This window comes from Lynx rufus, unplaced genomic scaffold (assembly GCF_022079265.1).
Source record: "Lynx rufus isolate CCGP_SWC_20201006 ecotype Redwood Valley unplaced genomic scaffold, mLynRuf1.p SCAF_8, whole genome shotgun sequence".
NCBI lineage: Eukaryota > Metazoa > Chordata > Mammalia > Carnivora > Felidae > Lynx > Lynx rufus.
In genome coordinates, this window is record NW_025814896.1 from 66,685,989 (window position 1) to 66,707,633 (window position 21,645).

At 48.0% G+C, this 21,645-nt stretch overlaps 1 pseudogene; it reads right to left on the reverse strand.

Annotated features, from left to right (window-relative positions):
* Window positions 1-21,645, reverse strand: part of LOC124503443 (guanine nucleotide-binding protein G(I)/G(S)/G(O) subunit gamma-10-like) — a 108,246-nt pseudogene that overhangs the window by 48,371 nt on the left and 38,230 nt on the right.

Consider the following 21,645-nt stretch of genomic DNA (forward strand, 5'->3'; position numbering starts at 1 on the left):
TGCTGTCTGCTACCTGATTCTCCATAGTGAGCCCAGAAAAGTTGGCAAAAAGAGAATGGCCTCCAGGATCACCACATGGAAGCAGTCTGAAGGAAAAAAAAAAAAAAAAAAGCCAGGCATGTTAGGGCAGGGAGGTACAGGTGTGGCCCTTGGCCCAAAGAGGAAAAAGTTCTCCTTCTCCCTTCCCATTGCCCTCCTAAGCTAAATCAAGGATGTCGTTTGGGCAAATGTGCTAGTGGGTGGGGTCCCTGTGCTTGTTTAAAAAACTTGGTACACTTTCAGGCCAAGCCAGAACAGTGCTGAGCTGGGGGCTCAGCCCGGAGAGGAAAGGCCCATGGATGGCTCTCCCTTAAAACAGATGTGCCCTCACTCCTCACTTGTGGCAAGTAGCCCTAGACAGCTCTTTCCTTCATCCTCTTCTTCCCTCGGCCCCACCTGCTCCATTCAGACAAGGTGAGAGTGAATCTGTTCTAGGAAGGTGACCTGGGCCACATGGGCCCACACGCCAGGGCCCCCACTGCTTCTGTGCTGGCCTGTGTTCACCTGAGACTTGGGGGTGGCATTAGGGGGTAAAGGGCCTTGGATCCAGGGCTCTGAGGTCTGGGAAGAAGGTCATTTGGTGTGGCTGCCCAGGTTTGGGGTCAAAGCTCCAGCCAGCAACAAGGCATCTTATTACTTTGCTTTATCTTTTTCTCTGAGGGGCTGGGAGGCTGGGAAAGATTTGAGTACTTCTGAGTCCTCTGATCTACTATCCATCTCATGGCCATCTCAGCCTCTCCATGACATCTAGAGTGGGTAGTGGTAGCTATACTGCAAAAAGAAAAAAAAGAGAAAAGGGAGGTCGGCTGTGTCCTTGAGCCTCTGGAGATAAAAAGCCTCTGTCTTTGGCCCTTGGGAGTTTGCAGCTGAAAAGCCCATGCACTTCTTGACATGTGGTCCCCATCCCCAACAGCATTTAACTTAGCAGTAGGGAGACAAGGCCAAGGAGGCTGGAGACAGATGACCAGGATCGGGGAGCTGAGCAATGGAGAGGTGGAGAGAGAGAGTGTGTCTTGTGCCCTGTGGAGCTAAAAAGCACCTGGACTTAGATCAGACCCTTTCTTGTCCTAGAACACCAGCTCTCGCGACAACAGGGTGACTCTGACAAAGCACCTGGGGTGTCACACTGAAGACCAGAGCATGACTTCAGACCTTCGGTCTTTATGGTAAGGATGTGATTGCCAAGGCCAATGTCCAGCTGGTCTGTGGGAATGCGGATGCAGATTTGGAAGCAGAGGCTAGACCTGCAGTGATGGGTGCCTCCATGAAGGTGGGGTGGACAGGGCTCTGGAGAGAGGAGGGGAGGCTTCGGGGAACACAGTGTTCTCAGGAAACAGCAGTTCCTGTTGTTAAACCCTGGCTTCTCGCCTCCAACAAACTTCCTGATTCTGAACCGCATGACCTCAGTGCTGGCCCCTTCCCTGTGCAGACCATGAGGGGGACTCGCCTCTGTGAAGACCTGTTGGCACTGGGCTGCAGGATGCCCACCCTGACTCCCTGGGGGGCAGACACCATGTTTCCTTTGCGCAGATTCGTGGGAGGGGAGGGACAGAGGCCAAGCCCCGGGCTACTCCTCAGAGGGGCTGGCTTGCTTTTCAAGTGGCACAGTTCCCCAGACTGGGATCACAGGGATCTGTCTTCTTATCCCACCTGAGTCACTCACTACCTGGATGTGCTAGGGAAGGGTGTGTATTTCTTGGGACCCCAGTTTCCTTGCATGTAAACAAGAATGTTGGATCTCAGGACCTCTTTCAACTTCAAGGTTCCAGAATTTCACTTTGGAACCAGTTGGTGCCACATTAATACTTGTTGCATATTCCTACATTGGTTTACATTTGGGTGTCCTATAAACTCCCATGGTAGGAAAGGGCAGCTTTTCTCCCTTGGCAAGTCAGAACTTCCTGGAGAAAGGCCTGTGCTTTCCTAATGGGGGCTGACTCTCCTTCTGCCTCTGAATTAAATTCAACTCAATAAACATTTCCTGAGCCATGCCATGTGCCTAGCTTTGTGCTGGGCATTACTGACCTCAAGGAACTTCCCTCCAGGAATTCTTAGTCTAGTAGGGGAGACAGACAAAAAAAAAAACCTCACTGAGATAAGGATCAGAGAGTAAGTCAGGGAGGAAAACAATTTCCTGGGTCAGGGAGGTCAGGGAAAGTTTCACGGAGGAGATAGTTCCTAAACTGGGTTTTGAAGGATGGATAGGAGTTCCAACAGGCAAACCAAAGCATATAAATCAAAAGCAGGTCCGTCTCCAGGACGTGGCTTCTGCCCACTGACTGGGGCTCACTTTTATTTGCTTGTATATGAAATGGGGCCTGCATTTGCTGTCAGTTTAACCCTGTCCCCTACTCCCAGCCCCTCCCTTCCTCTCCCACAACCCCACTCTCACCGCTGCCCTTGGGCCCATGCCCTGCCCAACCCTCAGACTCCCACAACCCATGTGCCCAGCTGGCCTCCTGTGCCAGGAGCCCCCACAGCACCCAGCCCGAGTGTGGCAGCATCTGCCATGAGCCAAAGACTTGCTGGCTCCAAGGGAAATGCTCCAGGAGATCAGTTCATGTTGGGGCTGGAACAGGCCTGAGAGAGCCGAACTGTCAGGCTCAGAATCCAACTGCCCCCTCCTGCCCTGTGACTTCCGGCAAGTCCTGCCCCCTCTCTGTGCCTGTCTTCCCATCTGTATAATGGCAGCGCTGTAATGAGGACTTCCAGCTGCAAGGTACGGAGAGCAGAGCTGAGCGCTGGGTAACAGTGGGTGGCTATTATTATCATTGGATGCATTAGTGCTTCCTTATGATGCCTGGGCATGCAGTCCTGCCCTTGGGCCCACCAGGGGGTCTGTGCAGGGGTGAAGACCATCCCCCTTCCCAGCAGATGCAAAGCCAGCCTTCCCTACTCACCCCCCCAGGGCATGTCCCATGCTGACTGGATGAGATAAGGTAGGAGACGGTTTTGGGGGCACAGGCACCACTCTGAGGAAGAGTCAAATAGCTCTTTGCCATAAACATACAGTTCTAGGGATGGGGGTGGGGTGCCCAAGCCTGGCCCTTGTGTCTGGTCCACTGCCCTGTCCCTGGAACCTGGTGTCTGTTCCCCAGGCCAACCCCTCTCCCCGCCCCAGCCCTACCTTCTCCATTGCCAGCCACATCAGCAGCCCCTCAGAGGTTTGTAAGCCTACTTCTGGGTAGAGGGGCGGGGACACCCCTGGGCTGAGGCTGAGGAGGCTGGCCTTTTGCCCCGGGCCAGGCCGCCATGTTCTCCATTGTCTTCCCTTCTGCGCTCCCTGTTCACTACAAGTTCAGTCTCCCACCATGGGGTTCATCGGTCAATATATAGGATTTCTATCCCCAATATCCTAACTTTGTTCCGTCCCTTCCCACCCCTGGATACAATACTGAGCCCCTTCCATCAAACTTTGCCCCAGGAGGTGCTGTGCCCTATTTCTCTTTGCCAATTCTCTGGGCTCCTATCTGTCCCTACTCTGCCCACCCTCCTTCACCACAGGGGTCTGCCACCTTTCCTTTATTCCTCACTCGCGCTGTGGCTCCTGTTTTCTCCCCAGATGCTGGCCCTGAAGGAGACTATGTGTTCCCAGAGTATTGGCCCTGGGTGACCATGTCTAAGGGAGGGAGAGGTCCAGTCTTTAGACCACTCCTGGGGTCTTGACATCAAACCAAGGTGCCTGTACGTAGGCCCTGGTTTTTGAATTATCTATAGTTAATGTTGTTTTTTGTTATTTAGCACTTTCTCATCAAAGGGCTCACTTATTACTTGAGACTACCTGGCAGTTAGATAAGGCTGGGTCTCCTTCCAAATCTGCTGTCTCAGGCTGCTCCCTCTGATCTCATCCTCCTTCTGTCTAGATCAGTAGGTCTGAAGATAGATTGTCCTTCAAGGCTAACCTCGGATCTCACTCCCTCTAGGAAGACTTCCCTGATTCCTGCCATGGTGTTGCCACCTTTCTCAGAATTCCTGGGGCAAATAGAATCTGTACCGGAAATCTGTTGTAAGCCATGTCCTCTGATTGTGGGTAGAAGTCACTGGGACTGTCCTCAGGGACAGCTCTGGCTCTCTCTCCTTCTGGACACTTGGGAAGGGTGTACATCTCCACCCACCTGAATCCAGGTGGGGTCATGTGACTTGCTATGTGAGTGGAAATGACAGGTGTCACTTCCAGCAAGATAGTTTTAAACTCAGTATGTGCTTTTCCATGACAATTGTCAAAGTTCCCAATAATGGCTGCCTGAGTCCCTGTCTGACAAAAGACTGAGCCCCTACAGACCTGTGATGACGTGTAATTGTGGGCAAAAAATAAACCTTTGTTGTTTTAAGCCACTGAGATTTTTAGAGCTATTTGTTACTGGAGCATAACCTAGCCCATCTTAACTGGTATATTGTGTGAACGGCCACGATGTCCCACGTGACCATTCTGAGATACAGAATAAGTTCATGGTTCCTTATAATTTTCATTCAAATTATAAAAACTTTTGATCCTTAAATCTGCTGGTGGCTGTGCTCACTGAAGCCACTGGCTGGTCAGTGGGTCCTCCAAGGTACATAGGGTACGCTCTCCAAAGTCACTGTAGGCCATGGGCTTCATGGCAGGCTGGACGTGAACACCTGGTTCTGAAATCCTTTCGCCACACGGACATCAGTCGAGGGCACGCTCATCCCTCTTGGTCCGGTGGGCAAGCCCACTACTTTGGTCCCCTGTCTGTACAATGACTTCTATCTCAGAGATATCTTGGTCCTTCCGTGCTACTGGGTCTGGGTCCCAGGACTATCTGGTACACACCCTGATCTGTTTCAGTAACTTAAACCCTCAGAGAAAAGGGTTCAAGAGCAGATCTTCACTCTCCTGAAAGGGCCACAGGCTTAGTGTGCAAATTTAGCCACTGCCGCCCTGCTGCCACAGCCACCACCACTTCATCAAGCAGCTGCCAAGCCCCTTATCTCTATGACCGTGGGAGAAGGTGACACAGCTCCATGTGCCCACAGGGCTCCACTCGGGCCCAGATGGATCAAAATACCCAGGCACACCCTCTCCCAGAATGGTGGGTGGCTACTGACCTTACATGTGGGCATCCGGCTGCCCAGAACTGTGCAAGCCTGCTCTCGGATGCAGCAATGTCGTTTCTAAATGGAAACTTGTCCCCCAAATTGGCAGTCTTCCCCCGCACCTCCACCCCAGGGTAAGAATTTAAAGCCCCCCTCCCCACGGCACTCCACATGTGACTCTTGGCTCCTGGCTGCGCAGCCAGCCTGTGGCACGTCCCCATCACCCTTGAACATCACAGGGCCCGCAGTGAATGTGGGATAGACACTGGTGGTGGGGAAGGAAACTGACCCCCTGGAGCCATGCTCTCAGGCACAGCTGAAGGGACTCAGGCCACCAGCAAGGACCAGAACATCCTCTCCCGAAGTCTCCAGACGGGAGCCGGCACCAGGTGAGGGTGAGGCAGAGGGGCAAAGGGGGCTGGGCCAGGGCCAGCGATGCCACTGTGCCCAAGATAGTGGTAGGATATGGCCCCAACAGTCCAGGACTCTCTGTGGCCTTTCCTTTCAACTGGAAATGTCTGCCCCCAGCCCATCCCCCCACCCCCGCCACCAGGATATTCCTCCTCACCCTCCCAACACTCCAACCTCACTTTGCACAACCAGCAGATTCCTGAAAAGATGCCAGGAAATTGGGTTTTGGGAAATCATACCCTGCTCTGAATGCCCAGTGGGGAATGATGTGTTGAAATACATCTTCTGTAAATCCTTTCATAAAGTGACACCCCCACCGCCACTCCCACAGCACAGATCAGGTGAGCTCCCCTAGGGTGCTCCTCCTCCACCTCCTAAATTAATGAGCTATTCCCCACCAGCCTCACCTGGGATGGAGGTGGAGGTCAGGCTGGGGGGATCCTCTATCTCAGAGAACAGAAAGGACAAATAATGAGCCGTTTGCCCTTTGCCGGCAGGACCTCAGGCCCCGCAGCGCTGTGAGTCACTGGTGATGAGTCACCGCGCATTGTTTGTGCTGATGATCCAGGGAGGAAGCAGTCACACTGCAGAAGTTGACTTTTCTCCTCTTGCTCTGGGATGTGAGGTTACGTGTGTGCGTGCCTGTGTGTACGTGTTTGCTTGGACCCCCCTGAGTGCACGTGGGACGGGCACGTACCTGGAAAATTACGATTTCCCAACACATTTGGGATAAGAATGTCCTTCAATCACAAGCTGGTGTCTTAAAGCTAAAGCTAACAGGGCTATCGACTCTATAGGCATCAGCCTCTGGGACTGTCCCTCCATGGCACAGAGGGCATGTGGGCCCTGTCCCCTCAGCACTGCACCCACCTGGAACTGCCCTCTGCCCACCACATGTCAAACTTGTCCGTAAAGCGTGCCCCCTGCCCCTGCCCCCTGACGCAATTCACAAGGCCAGGAGTGGATGCAGGACTCGGGAAATGGGAATTGGAACGAAGATTGCAACTTCGGTCCAACTGTCCCCCTTACCAGAAGCCTAGCTGGGGTGGTGGGTGGCTGTCTTCCCCACACTGTGGGCTGGAAAGCAGAGAAAGTGGCTGCTGGAAAGCAGAGAAAGTGGCTGCTGGAGAGTAGGAAGCAGATGCCCAGAGGAGCCGAGAAGGGAGAGGTCTTCTAAAACACACAGCCCTTTGGTGCCTCTGCCCCACACATGCTGTTCCCCTGGTCCAAGGCCCGGCCCCCACCCACATGGTGCCCTCACCCTACAAGACCAGCTCAGGGGTCACCTCCTCAGTGAGGCCTTTCCCAAGCCCCCCAAGCAGGGCACCCCCTTCTTGCTATGGGGCACCCCTTTTCTTCCTGCTAGTCATTTTGACACCACCCCCACCCCAACTATGCTCCTTAAGGGCAAGAACTGTGGCTCCTTTATCTTTGTACACCTAGCTCCGTGCATTGAACATAATAGGTGCTCCATAAATACTCTGGGACCGATGTCCCAACGCCAGTGTTGACCTTGACTCTCTTGGATCCCACAAATAAGTGACAAGAGCAGGTTTAACCTTGGTGTCTTCTGCCTCTAGGAAGCCTTAGTTCTTCTTGGCTTACAGGGTTGAGAGCAGCCAGTCTCCTTCAGTTGCCTCCCCCCACCCTACCCTGGGGAAACCGAGGCAGGAAGGCATCTGTTGTCTGCTCCAGGGAGCATTCTGAAGAACAGGAATGCTGCAAGCAGATGGGCTTGTCTCTGAATTGGTTGTGACAAGGTTGGCTACCAACAGCTAGTGCCCCTCGGAGCTGACTTCAGGGAACTCCGTTTAAGGAATCAAGGGTGTCTTAAACCGAGGATAAGGGCCTTAGAAATCTCTCCCAACATTTTCTACACAAATGTAGGTAGCTACACATTTTTACAAATATGAAATCAAACTGTACATCCACTCTTTTGTAACCTGTTATTTTCACTCAGCAATATATTACAAACATTTTTGTCATGCTAATAAACCTGGATCTAAAACTTCATTTGTTGTTGGTAGTGTTTCCATCGTAAGGACACGTCAGGGTTAGATGTATACGTGCTGCTGTTGGACATTTAGCTTATCAGTCATTTTTACATTGAAAACAACACAATGAATGAATACCATTGTACACGCATCTTGGCTGATAATCTCCATCAGATCAGTTACTCACAATAGCATTGATGCACTAAAGGGTAGGCATTAGGGTTTTTTTTTCAGTTTTTTGTTGCATAACAACCAACTGCTGTCCAAGAGAAGATTGTACCAGTGAAAATTTCCCTTTCCAGCAGTCTTTAAGAGCAATATTCCCTCACACCTTACCACTCCCACGTTTCTGCAAATGGTTTTCAAAGCGTCAATCAGCCATAAGAAATCAATTTTTCCCTTCTCTGCTTAAAATATGCTTCACAGCAATCAGTCACAAGAAATGAACTCTTCCCTTCCCTGCTTAAAATATAGCTTCACAGGAGAAAATCCAAAGTCACAAGAGAGGGCGTGACACCCACTGAACAGCCTCTACCATGTACCAGGCATGAGACACGTTCACTCTCATTCAATCCCACAAAGTAGATACTATTGTTCCCGTTTGACAAATGAGCAAGTGAGGGTTCAGAGAACTTCAGAGACTTGCCCGAAATCACATAGCCAGGACGTGGCCAGAGTCAGGCTCTGACCCCAGGTCTGAGGACAGGGCCCATGACCTCCATCCTCATGGCTCCTGGAGACACACACAATGTGGCCCTAACGCATACTTTCCAACCTCATCCTCTCCTTGCCCTGGTCAAGTCCCCCTGCTTTGGCCACACTAGTCCCCTCCAAAGGGTGTACACCCTCTGTTAGCATGGGCACAGCAAGATGGTGGAATCAGGGACGATTTTTTTATTGCTTAACTATACTTTCTACCACAGCAGTATTTTACTCATTTAACAAAGAAACAAAGTTTTTTAATTAAAAAAAAAAAAAAACCTCATTGTCAAGATTCTCTCTTTAAGAAAAGAGTCCCCTCCAATGTCCCCAAACACACACGTGCGCATGCATACACATGCACACATGCTCACATGCTGTGAAAACTTGGGGTTAGTGGGCTACAGGCTGTTGGTGGGAGGGAGTAGAGCATCTCAGAAGCATCCTGTGACTTTCCAAGGTGAGGCTGGGGGTCATGCCCACCCACAGTCAAGTCTCCCACAACAGGACTATGGCCTTTGAGGACATCCCAGAGCTACTGCTGGCCTCTCTCTCCTCCAGAGACCTGACCTCCCCCGACTCAGGCCAGCTGTCTCTGGCACAGACCCTCAACCAGCCAGGCCCTGGGGAAACAGCTGGACCCAAATGACTCCAGCGGCTGCAGCTAAATGGCCAGGCCTTCCAAAATAAGCAAAGGGAAGCTGAGGGAGCCAAGACTGCCAGCATCAACGAGGGAGTCAGCTGAGGGCAGCAAGTGAGGGACAGGGCCTGGGAACATGTTGCTCAGGGGGAGCCAGGAAAGCTGCATGGGCCTGGTCTAAGAAAAGGGTAGAAACAGGGACTTCCCCCACTATACCCACATCCACACATGTAAACTAGAACACACTCCTTCTGGAACTCTTGCAATATATTTAAGGTTTATAGCGTAAATGCATTATATACTGGATGGATGGATGGATGGATGGATGGTTGGCTGGGTGGCTAAACACAGCAATGAATGCATACATCTGGTGGATAATGAGTAAATATGTCTGCTTCCTTTGGAGGCCAGTAATACCAAGGTGAATCAAGAATCATAAAGATGTTCATACTCCTCTAGTCCTTAATCCCATTCTTGAGAATTTGCTATAAGGAAATAATTCAGAGGAAAACAACTGCTCTAACCCCCAAAGGTTGCAGCAGCATTGCTTCTAATAGAGCAGACCAGAATGGCTCAAGCAAGCAGTGACCCAGGCTGGTGAGTAAATTATGGCAAAATATTATATTATGCAGTTACTCAAATGAAAATAACTGAATAACAATGTAAGGGAACCATATTTCTGAAATAGTATTAAGAAGTAAAAATGTGTATATTTGCAGAGCCATGTTTTAAGTCAGGAGGAAAGGTATTTTGGTGGATAGAACAGCACAGGCTGGGACATTAGATCCGTATTCCAGTACACTCGCATCTCAGGCCCATCATTTAACCTCTTATGCCCCACTTTCCATATCCCTGCAGTGGGAACAATGAGCAAACGTCTCCTGGTTGGGAGGACTGCATTAGCTTTTACATGTGCGGGTACTTTGTAAACTGTAAAGCTCACCACATGCTAGTCAAAATTACACATCTGTGTTGAGATTAGAAGGAAAACAAAATAAACATAGTGGTGGAGTTAGAACTGGAGGAAATGCAAACTGAAACAAAAATAATACAATATTTCATCCATATCAGATTTCACCAAACAAACAAACAAACAAAAAGTACACATAGAATGTCCTCAACACCTGACGCAATTAAACCTGAACCCTGTCTTTGTTGCTCACCTTGATAAGGCAGAGCTGGGCTGGGGACAAGGCAAGAGGAATTGTGGGAGGGGCATCTGGAGATGGAGGGCTCTACAGTCGCTTGCTCCCTGGATAAGGACAGAAAAATCCAGAATCCAGATTCACTGGGCATGGGGTACTTTAGGGTGCCGGCGGTTCTGTGGATAGCAGCCCTTGGTCTGGACTGTGAGCTCAGAGAGAACAGGGCTTCCTGGAAGGTACAGGGGATGGCCCTACAATCCCCCAACAGTAGCAGCCCCAGACCCAACTTACAGCTGTTTGAAATTCAGTTCAAGGGATTTATTTGGCTGCTGCTGCAGGTAAAATTGTGTTTGTTCAAGAATAGGTCCTGCGGGAGCCGGGTGGGCGGGGACAATGGAACCCAAAGCAGCAGGCAGGTGGCTCAAAAGAACCCCCACCCAGTGGGCTCCAGGTTTTCATATTCGTGATCCCCAAGAAGTAAATGCAGTCACCTCCTTTTACAGATAAGGAAGCAGAAGCTACTCCAAACTTCTTCGATGCTGGCCCACTGGGCACAGTCTGGGGGAAGCAAGGATCAGCGGTGGGAGGAACAGTTCTCCAGGGACCCAGGTCCCGGCTGAGTCACTGGGCCTGGGGGTCCACTTTGCAGCCTCTGTTACTCACTGCCGGAGACTATGACTTAATTCCCTGTGGGCGATGCCACCAGGCACACGAGGAGATGGGAGATGACTGTGACACAGAAGCTAAAAGCCTCAATTACCCTTCATGACAGGAACATAGGACATTTTTATGAAGAGAGAAGTTTTTGCCTCGTAAATCTCAGCCTGAGCTGCTGGTGACCATGGTTACATCCAGAGGCACATCCAGAGGCAGTCTCACCAAGGCGGGGGATCACCTCAGCCTCTCACCTCTCATTAAGCCCCAGGACAGTGCTCTGGGGGAGCACTTAGGGGTCAGCCAGGATTAGGCCAGGGCAGGCATCAGGAAGGGCCAGAGTTCAGGTACATCTCTGGCTCCCAGCCTTGGCTTCTGGTGGGAAAGAGATGGGGTGCTTTAAAAGGTCCTGCAACCGGGGTCCACCCTCAGAGATTCTGATGTAATTGGTCTGGGGGGGGGGTGCGGGGAGCCTGGGCATTGGGAGCTTTAAAAGCCCTCTAGGTGATTCTGATGTACAGCCAAGGTTGAGAACCAAATAGACCTTGTGCTGCCCTGCCAATCAATGAATCCAAGGGGAAGCTTTCAGCAAGTGCAAGCTGGTGGGAGGAACCAGAAATAGAACACAGTTTCTGCCCAGGCTCATTTACATGAAGCCATAGGGGCTGACCCTCCACCCAACAAGCAGCAGATAGCCTGGGAGGAGGGCCCCATGCAGGGTATGTATGGTACCTTGGGGCTGAACATGTTCTGGGGCTCCCACCAATGCACACCACTAATGCCCTTCCATGCTGTCATCACACACGCATACGTCCTCTCGGGTCTGCTGTCTTGCCCCTCTGCCCTTCACTAAGTGTCCTAGTACAGCAGACCCAGCTGCCCAAGGATCCCCTCTCCTTCTCCTTATGAACATTTGCTGGCCACATCAGGCACGTAACAAGCACCAGGACTGCCGGGCAGCAGGCTAAGAGGAAGCGGGGACACAGGAGTCAACAAGGATCCCTCAAGGACACAGAAGTCCTGATCACTTAACAAGTGGAAACCAAGCATCTGACGAACTGCCTCAGGAGGGTGCGAGAAGAGGTTGACGAGAGCCTCTAGCAACTCCCATTCTTCCAACAAAATCACAGGCAGCTTCCATACCTTTCCATGTACTCTTGAGTATTAATAAATAATCCCATACTCTGTAATAAAAAGCCTAGTTCAATCAAATATCAAAACCCCAAACTCCCACCCATTTTTAAACAGCTATCCTCTCCTCTGCCAGTCAGCTCAGCCTTGAGGCGGCTCAAGGTTCTTAGGTGTGCCTGGCATTCAACACTACCTCTCAGGGAAGATTCCAGGCTCAGAGAGACTCCCCATGGCTGGGGGTCCCGGGACTTGACAATGTCTCCTAAAATGACACAACAGCATAAGCCCTGTTCTATATTTGGCTACTTACACAATATTCAAATTTCTGTGGGTTGTTGATGTTGCTTGTTTTCAAATAAGGGCATTTAAGGATATGAATTTTCATCAGAGTACATCTCATTAACATTTATTGCTGTCCCTAGCCTTCGATACTGATAAAAGTAATATATGCTTGTTGGACAACAACTCATACAACTCAGAAAAGCATTCATTAATTCACTCAACAAATATTTACCCAGTGCCTTCTGTGTACCTGACATGGTTCTTGGCACTAAAGATACATCAAGAAATACATTAGACACAGACCCTGCGCTCAGAGAGCCTACAGTTCATCATGGCGTCAGATAGAAACTAATAATTATGATGTCACGTGATGCAGAAAGATAAAAAAAAACCCAAGCCTACCCACCATCCCAAAGCCCAGAGAATTCCATGGTTCCCATTTTAGTCCATGACTTTCTGGTATCAGCATTATTATTATACACAGCATTACATTGTGAATATTTCCCCTTATCAATGGGTATTTTTCAGCCAAATGATTTTAGTATTTCAAAATGTGAATGAATCACAAAGATCTTAGTCATAGAATCTTTAAAGCTGAAAGAGTCCTTAACAGGCTCCTATTCTGTGGGTGTGTGAAAGGGGTATAAAAATCAGGAAATGGTAGGAATGATGAACTGTAGAGGTACGGCCTTCCTGATGGCATGCACCTTGTGGGAAGGGAAGGAGGGAAGGGAAGTTAAAACCCTGTGTTGGCTAGACACATCTGTGTAAGAGTCAACTCCAACCCTCCATGTGAAAAGCCACCCTCCCTCCTCCCGCCCCTGCACTGACAGATAAGGGTCCGGAGACCCAGACGACTTGTGTGCCCAGGTGGCCCATGGGTGACGCGATCAGGACGGCTGATCGTGACCATCACACTGCACCAGCTCCAGAAACCAGTGGCCAGGTCTTCTCACCTCCCTTTAGATTTCTGAAGCATGTGAGTAATTGCTTCTACCTTTTCAGCAAAACCCAAGGTTGAGGGAATCAACTTTCAAAGCTAACTTTCCCCCCTTTTAAGGGAAGACATTGTACTCCTTGGAGCTGCAAGGCTGGCCCTTTTAACACCTTCTTAATTCAAAGGCTGAATTTGGCTGGAACCCCCTTCTCTCAACTGCAGCCAACCTGCTGCCGAATTTCAAGTTGATTTAAACTTTGGAAAAGTCTGGTGCGTGTCTTTAGTTGGGAGAGGTTTTTTTTTTTCCTTCCTTTTAATCAGCTCATAAGTCAATAAGCAGCGTGGGCAAAAAAGTTCATACTTGGAGAAACCAAAGACTAAATTACCATCTGCATTCACACCCAGGGTGGATGGTCTCAGCTTTCAAGAATTTAGTGTTTGTCTTGGAGAAAACTGAGAGCCTAAATGCAGCCAAGGGAAAGAGAAAGAAATGCCACTTCAGCCCTGAGCTCTGCTTCCCCTGCACACACAGGAAGGATGGTAACGGAAGCATGATAGTCAGGAACCACAGACGGGGGAGACATCTGTGCAGTCTGCTAGTTTGAAGGTTCTGAGGCGATCTCGCATTGCCCTCCACATGTTTGTGCAAGTGAACTCACCAGGGCATCTGCTGATGGCACCCTCTGTGATTGCTAGATCATCATTTCCAAGTGATCCCCTTGAGGGTGTTTAAGTTTTCCAACCAAACTTCAAGATTTGGGCAGGAACCTTGTGGGGCTTGGGGGTTTGGGTTGTTTCAATACCACCCACCTGGAGCTCTTCACACTGGCTCTGCTGTGATGAGAAGGGGAAGATAAAAAAAGATGTCAAAAGTTGTGGTTCCTGCCTCACTGACAGGCTGCATAACATGGAGCAAGTCACTTAGCTTCTGTGAGTCTCAGTTTCCCCATCTGAAAAATGGGGATAGTAGTGTCTGCCCTGTGAGGTTATGCCACATTAAATACAGCTTGTTGGGCCGCCTGGGTGGCTCAGTTGATTAAGTGTCCGACTGCGCGGCTAAAGTCATGATCTCAAGGTTTGTGATTTCAAACCCTGCATCAGGCTCTGTGCTGACAGCTCGGAGCCTGAAGCCTGCTTCCGATTCTGTGTCTCCCTCTCTCTCTGCCCCTTCCCTGCTTGTGCTCTCTCTCTCCCTCTCAAAAATAAATAAACATTTAAAAATATTTAAATACAGTTTGTTAAACTGTGGAAGGTTATATAAAGTTAGTTAATATCTTTACTGTTAAATGCTAATTATCCGCATGGAGACTTCAATTGTATCACGAAGAACATTCATCTCATTTCATTCTCTTCTCCACAAGATCCCAAAGAGAAAACATTATAGGAAACTTCTGAAGCAAAAGAATAAACCACAAATTGATAGAACCTAGCACTGAGCTAGAGGTTTTCTCACAAAGACCCATTTATTCCACCACGAGGCTATGAGGTGAGAAATATCATTGTCCCCTTTCAGGTGGGCAGAGGCTCAGAATGATTTTCAGCGATAGCCTTCCTCAAGGTCACCCTTGAGGTCACCCAGCTAAGAAGAAGTCACACTGGTACGCTGGTAAACTCTTTGAAGGGGAAAAAAAGAAGGCTTGACTTGCAGGGCTTTTGCCAATCGCTATGGTGTAAATACTGTCACCATGACTAATTTCACACTAACCAGTACTAGCCAGTTTCAGCACACTACTTGACCACTAGCATCTGGAAGTTTCAGTTTCATCTCCCAGTTTCAGGTAAGGATCATTTCCTGAACCCAAGACTGACCTGCCACCCATAAGCAGAAAATTCCGGGGACCAGGGAGGAACCGGGACTGGCTGAGTCACCTAGGGCTCCACCCCCACACCCACCCAACCAGATCCTGTGGGGCAGCACCTGAAAACGTGTGTTCTGCACACAGACCTGTTATGTGCACTGGAGTTTGGGTACCACCCAGCCCTCAGCTGCCAAGAAGGTTATCAGGCCAGTCACCCCAAAGGCCCCCTCCCACACCCGTCTCCCACACGCAGCGGGAGCCCAGGTATCTGAGGAGAGAGATGACAGCTTCCCCAGTGACCCATACTAAGATTCTGGTCTCAGTGTCCACGTGGGGGCTGGATCATGGTGGTGAACTCGTAGCTCTGTCTTTATAACTATCTTTTCACCACATCTAGGATTCCACTTGATTACAAGCTGCACCATTATTTCATTTACCACCAAGAAAAAAAAGTGTTGCCAAATTATTTTAAAATATGAAAAAGTACATTTTAGAATCAGTGAAATATGATCTATGCAGTGTATGTACATTCACATACACATTTCACTTCACAACAGTTCATTAAATAGTCTGCCCTTTGGGGCGCCTGGGTGGCTCAGTAGGTTAAGCATCCAACTCTTGAGTCCCGCTCAGGTCATGATCTCATGGTTCATGAGTTTGAGCCTCAAGTCGGGCTCTATGCTGACAGTACAGAGGCGGCTTGGGAGTCTCTCTCTCTCTCTCTCTCTCTCTCTCTCTTTCTCCCTCTGCCCCTCCCCCATTCACACAGGCATGCTCCCTTTCTCTCTCTCAAAAAAAGTCTGTTCTTTGAGGGAAAGGCTGGGTCTCACTCATCTTTATTTTGTCCTCTGTGATCCATCAGGCTTGGTTGAATAAATAAATGCCTACCAGCATATCATTATACACAATTTCTTGATCACTTATCAATAAATGCCCCAGGCTCTGCACCAAGCACAGTACCTTTAATCTCAGCAACAATCCTATGAAATAGGCACCAGATTCTTGCCACTTTACATAGGAGATCTATGAGACTCTGGGAGGCCACATAACTCGTAACAATCCCACCTGCAAACGAAACCCCAGGTCTGAGACTCCTGACCCCATTCACAATACCAGCGCCTCAAAGATGTTCAAAAATGTTCACTGAACTGAACTGCAGAGTGCTTCCACCTTAGTCTTTTGCTCAAGGCTGGACAATAAACCAGATTGATTTCTCGTTGGTGCTTAGGTTGTAGAAGGACGAATACCATTTTTAAAAGCAGAGTTTTCTCACTTCTGTTGGGGTTTCAGCTTTCTTAGACTTTGTGAAGAGAAACAGGCGGGCGGATTTTCTGAGCTTTGGTAACGTCTGGAGGGCTTGCTGGAATCAGACCTTTAGGTTGTAAACTCCAGGGCGCAGGCACTGACAAAGTTCTCCCCCACCAAATCTCCCTTGGGATTTGGTTCTTGCAATCTACCCTGTTTTCCAAACCCAGGTTGTGTCCCATCAGTTCCCATGCCTCTCCACCCCCACCCCCACACTGCTACAACCTGGGGGTGGCCTTGCCTCCCTGCAGAGCCATCCTAATGAGTGTGGGAAAATCCCTGTGCTCCTCCACTCAGCTGCAGCCAGGTGGGGATTTTTCAGAAAGCATTTGTATTAGGAGAAGAAAGCACAATAGCACAGAAGATGAAAAAGCTTAGATTGCTTCACCAAGGTGTAGACACACACTGCTTTGGCTGGCTCAGAGTTTACTGGGTCCACAGCATCACCACTGCCCTTCCTCTTTCCGGACATCACTTCCATTGTTTGTGGCTAGCTTACTAATGCCTTTCTCCAAAGTAGTTCAGTCCAGGTGGGTTTTATTCTTTTCAGGTCCTTAATTTCCTTTTTTTTTCTTTTTTAAAGATTTTATTTTTAAGTAATCTCTACACCCAACGTGGGGCTTCAACCCCCAACCCCAAGATCAAGAGTCACACGATCTACATACTGAGCCAGCCAGGCGCTCCTCAAGCTCTTATTTCTTTTGAACGGTTTTGTTGTTGTTTTTAGGTGTGTTTTTGTCATCGTTGTATGCGAGCGTGGGGTGTTCTGTGGGGGTTTTCTGGTGGCCATTTGACACAGGGAGATTTGAGGAGGAGCCAGCCCATCTTTCTGCCCATGTGAAGGATCCTGTGCAAGGGAGGGACAGTCCCCTCCAATTAAAGAGACCATGTGATTCAGCTCTGCCACTCTGGAATACATGGAAGAATTTGATGTCAGCCTGCCTCTTGAATCTGAAGATTAAAAGGCTGTTGTTCTACCATGAAGCAAACAAAGTGGCCGACTCCACGCAGAAGCTCTCCATGTTCCCGCCAATTTTCAGTGACCCAAACACGATCTACAATAAAGTCTCACCAAACCTGATTTGCCTACTAAGAGCATGGGCAATACGTTTGGGAGCTAGCTTAAGGTCTACTTCTACTAGCCTCATTCATTATATGTTTCTTAGTGTTTTTATGTTAAAAATTGTATCACGGCACTATGACAGAGCGGTTTGTACACAGAACATTTCGTCTAGACCATGATTCTTAACTGCACCCCAACTTCTGATTTCATGTTTGTGAGTTGCCTTTGGGCTTCATCCGCATACAGATTTTAGCTTTATTGCAAATCACAGTCTGTTGTAACTTAAGTTTTCCAGGGGGACTGAACAGCCCAGTGAGCATTACTGCTCACACCAGCACTGCTTCTCTGCTGCTGCCCTAAACCTTTCCATTCCACCAAATACCCAGCCACTCTTCCCCTCCATTCTCAGTATGTGGTCACACACCTATGACAGGGACAGTGTATCCGTGTAAGTGAAGTGTAGCATTAGGTCTGACACATAGTAGGTGCTCCATAAATGCTGGGAGGAATACGAATTTCCCATGCAGACCAGTCAGATAATTTTTCTATGTGACCTTGGATGGTCTACCTAACTACCCATGCTCTTCCACAGCCTCCCTACTGGAGGAACAAAATAATGCAGCACTAATTCTGTCTGGGAAATCCATGGGGGTGGGAGGTAGCGGGAAGGGGAGTGAGCCTGAATTTTCCAGGCCGGAAACCTAACTGAGTCTTAAAAAAAAAAAAGCATCCCCTGGATGGGATACTAAGGGCAGGGAAAGGACAGTCTGTGGAACACTGCTGCCATCTAGTGGTTTACATGCAAATGACAAATTTTATGCTAAGAGACCAGAGGCATTCAATAGGGTAATAAAAATCTCAGAATCTTCAAATATTGGCATTTAAAGAATCATCACAGGCAGAGAGTCAACAAATGCTGATCAAGTCAACAAATGCTCCTTCTGGGCCCAGCCCCTGCTGTGCACTGGAGTGGGGCTGGCGGTCCAGGGGACTAGAGAAGACAGACTGGTCCACCAAGCACAGGACACCACTGAAACAATATCCTGCAGAAAACAAGCAGACTCTGGTGGAGGGCAGGGGACTGGAATCTCACTTTATATACATCTATTTGGCTTGTGTTTTAAAAAACAGTTCTTACTTAGGGGCGCCTGGGTGGCTCAGTCAGTTGAGCGTCTGACTTCCGCTCAGGTCATGATCTCACAGCTTGTGGGTTCGGGCCCCAGGTAGGGCTCTATGCTGACAGCTCAGAGCCTGGAGCCTGCTTCAGATTCTTGTCTCCCTCTCTCTCTCTGCCCCTTCCCCACTCATGCTCTGTCTCTCTCTCTCAAGAATAAATAAACATTAAAACAAATAAATAAATAAATAAAAATACTTCTTACTTCAGTAGTTATAATGAATTTATTGCATATTACTGACCACATACTCCCTAGGGCAATGATTCTTAACCTCTGACCCTTCTTAGATACACTTCAGAAGATCCATGAACTTGAGTGGGAAAAAATTACGTCTTTATTTTCCTGACTCTTGAAATGAAATTTAGCATTTTTTCAAGTATGAATCAAGCAACAAACTGTGAGGGTTATTAGCAGAACCTGCGACTTCATTATTCATAGAAATTATAAAATATTTTCTTATCATAGTACAATTGTTGCAGAGATCTCAAATTATTTATTCATCACTACTTTGAAATTATGGTGATTATTAAACCTGCTGCTAGATCTTAATATTAATTAGATAGCATATAATATTAAATCACTCACCTTTTAAAATATGTTGGTATGTGTATTTCAATATAATTGGCTACCAGCATGGGCACTGGCAAAACCCTTTGAAGAAAGTCCAGGGACACCTGGCTTAGCACCCTCGTCCCTTCAGACATGGTCACCTTATTCCCATCTCACGCCCCAGAGAGCGTACAGAACTTAGCTATGGAGACCAAAGCCTGCACTCTGGGGACACCGATAGCCCTATTTACTGCATTCTGATTCTCTAACATCCATGAAGTTCAAGGCCTCTCCCTTAGATCTCAATTTGGACACCTAACGGATCTCTTCTCTCAGACTCACCAACTATGACCACACCTCCCCTCACTCTACTGTCTTTGGCTGTAGCCACAGCCAGGGACAAAGGCACTCAGCTTCCTTCAGTCCTCCAGTCTCCACGAAGGCCAGCCCCGCCTACCCCACCCCCACTAAGGCACAAGGACCTCTTCAACCTCTCTCTCCCCTCTCTGGGCAGCAGGGCCTTTTAGCCTTGGCAGACATGACCTGCACGTCCTTCCCCAGCCACCCAGTGGGAAGGCAATTAGAAATTCATGAACAGAAAATGCCCAGTGCAATGTTTCCTTTCAACTCTGGCAGAGTGAAGCAAATTCTCTGAAAGCTCCTGAAAGAAGACTATAATTGTGAGCACTGCCAGCACAGCCCTGGAGCTGAGACACAAAGCAACAGGCCTGTTCCAACACTGTCCCAGGGGTCCCAAGTTTAAAATCGCCACTGGGGTGTTGAGAAGACAATACTTTGTCTTTCAATACTACGTTTTTAAGCTTTTATCTTGAGATAATTGTAGATAATTCACATGCAGTTGTAAAAAATATGAGAGAACTTGTGCACCCTTGACCCAGTTTCCCCCAATGGTAGCATCTTCCCAACCCATATCACAATATCCTAACCAGGATATCAACACTGATTTAGTCAAGATACAGATCATTTCACCACAAGGATGTCTCATGTTGCCGTTTTATAGCCATGCCCACTTCCCTCCTGCCCCCATCCCCTCCTTAATCCATTTCTATGATTTTGTCACTTCAGGAATCCTTCACTCAGCATAATTCTCTGCAGAGTCATCCAGGTAGTTGCTCATTTATCAATACTTCGTTCTTTAGATGGCGGGGTGGTATGCTATGGCATGAAGTACCACAGCTTGTTTAACTATTTACCTGTTGAAGGATATCTGCATTGTTTCTGATTTGGGGCTATTATAAATAAAGCTGCTATAAACATCCGGGTGCAGGGTTTTGTGCAAACATAAATGCCTAGGAATGCAACTGCTGAGTCATATGGTAGTTTCATGCTTCTTTTTTTAAGAAGCCACCAAACTGTTTTCCAGGGTGGCTGTACCATTTCACAGTTTACCAGTTCGAGCAAAGTACAGAAAACTTGCTTTTCTTTATATTATTCTATCCTCCTTCATTTGCAATACAATTGTGTTATATTTCTTCTGCATACATTCCAAACCATATCTGACTGTGTTGTTTTTTTGCTTCAACAATTAAGCATAATTACAAAATTTGAGAAAGAAAAGTCTATTGTATTCACCTATTTTTTTGTTTTCCATGGTCTGCCTTCCTGATATTCTAAGTTTCCTTCTTTTACTGAGTCGTTTCTGTTTTAAAAACTTCCTTCAGCCATTCTTTTAGGGCAGGTATACTGGTGACAAATCCTCTTTGTTTTCCTTTGTCCAAGAATTATCTTTTCTCTTCATTCTTTTTTTTTTTTTAATTTATTTATTTTGAGAGAGAGAGAGAGAGTGTGTGTGTGCTCTCAATTTGGGGAGAGCCAGAGAGGGAGAAACAGAATCCCAAGCAGGCTCCAATGCAGGGCTCAATCCCACCAACCATAAGATCATGACCTGAGGCGAAATCTGGACTCATCAGAGCCACCTAGACACCCCCCCCCCGCTTTCATTCTTAAAGGATATTTTCTTAAGATCTAGAATGCTCAATTGAGGGTTCTTTCCTTTCAGTACTTGAAAATTATTGGAGGGGTGCCTCGGTGGCTCAGTTGGTTAAGCATCCAGCTTGGGCTCAGGTCATGATCTCAGGGTTTGTGAGTTCAAGCTCCGTGTCAGACTCTGTGCTGACAACTCAAAGCCTGGAACCTGCTTCAGATTCTGTGTCTCCCTCTCTCTCTGCCCCTCCCCTGCTCATGCTCTGTTCCTCTCCCTCTCAAAAATAAATAAAACATTAAAAAAAAAAAAGAAAAGAAAATTATTGGGCCTCTTCTTTCTGGCTTCCATGGTTTCTGATGAGAAATATACCATCATTCAAGTTGTTTTCCATTATAGGTAAGCTATTATTTCTCTCTTGCTGCTTCTGAGATTTTTTTTTCTTCTTTGTCTCTAGTTTTCATAAGTTTGACTAGGATAAGTCTTGGTAGGTTTCTTTGGGCTTATTCTCTTGGAGGTTTGTTCAGCTCATGCATCTACAGATTCATGTCTTTTGTCAAATTTACAAAGTTTTCAGCTGTTATTTCTCTGAGTACTTCTTTAGCTCCAACCTCTTTCCTCTTCTGGGGCTCTGATGACAGGAAGAACATTAGGTCCTTTGTTATGGTCCCACATGTCCCTGAAGTCCATACAATTTTTTTTTTTGAGTCTTTTTTTTAGTGGGTTGGTCAGGTTAGGTAACATCGACTATTCTATCTTCCAGTTTACTGATTCTTTCCTCTGTGCCCTTCATTCTGCTGTTGAGGTTTTTATTATGGTTAT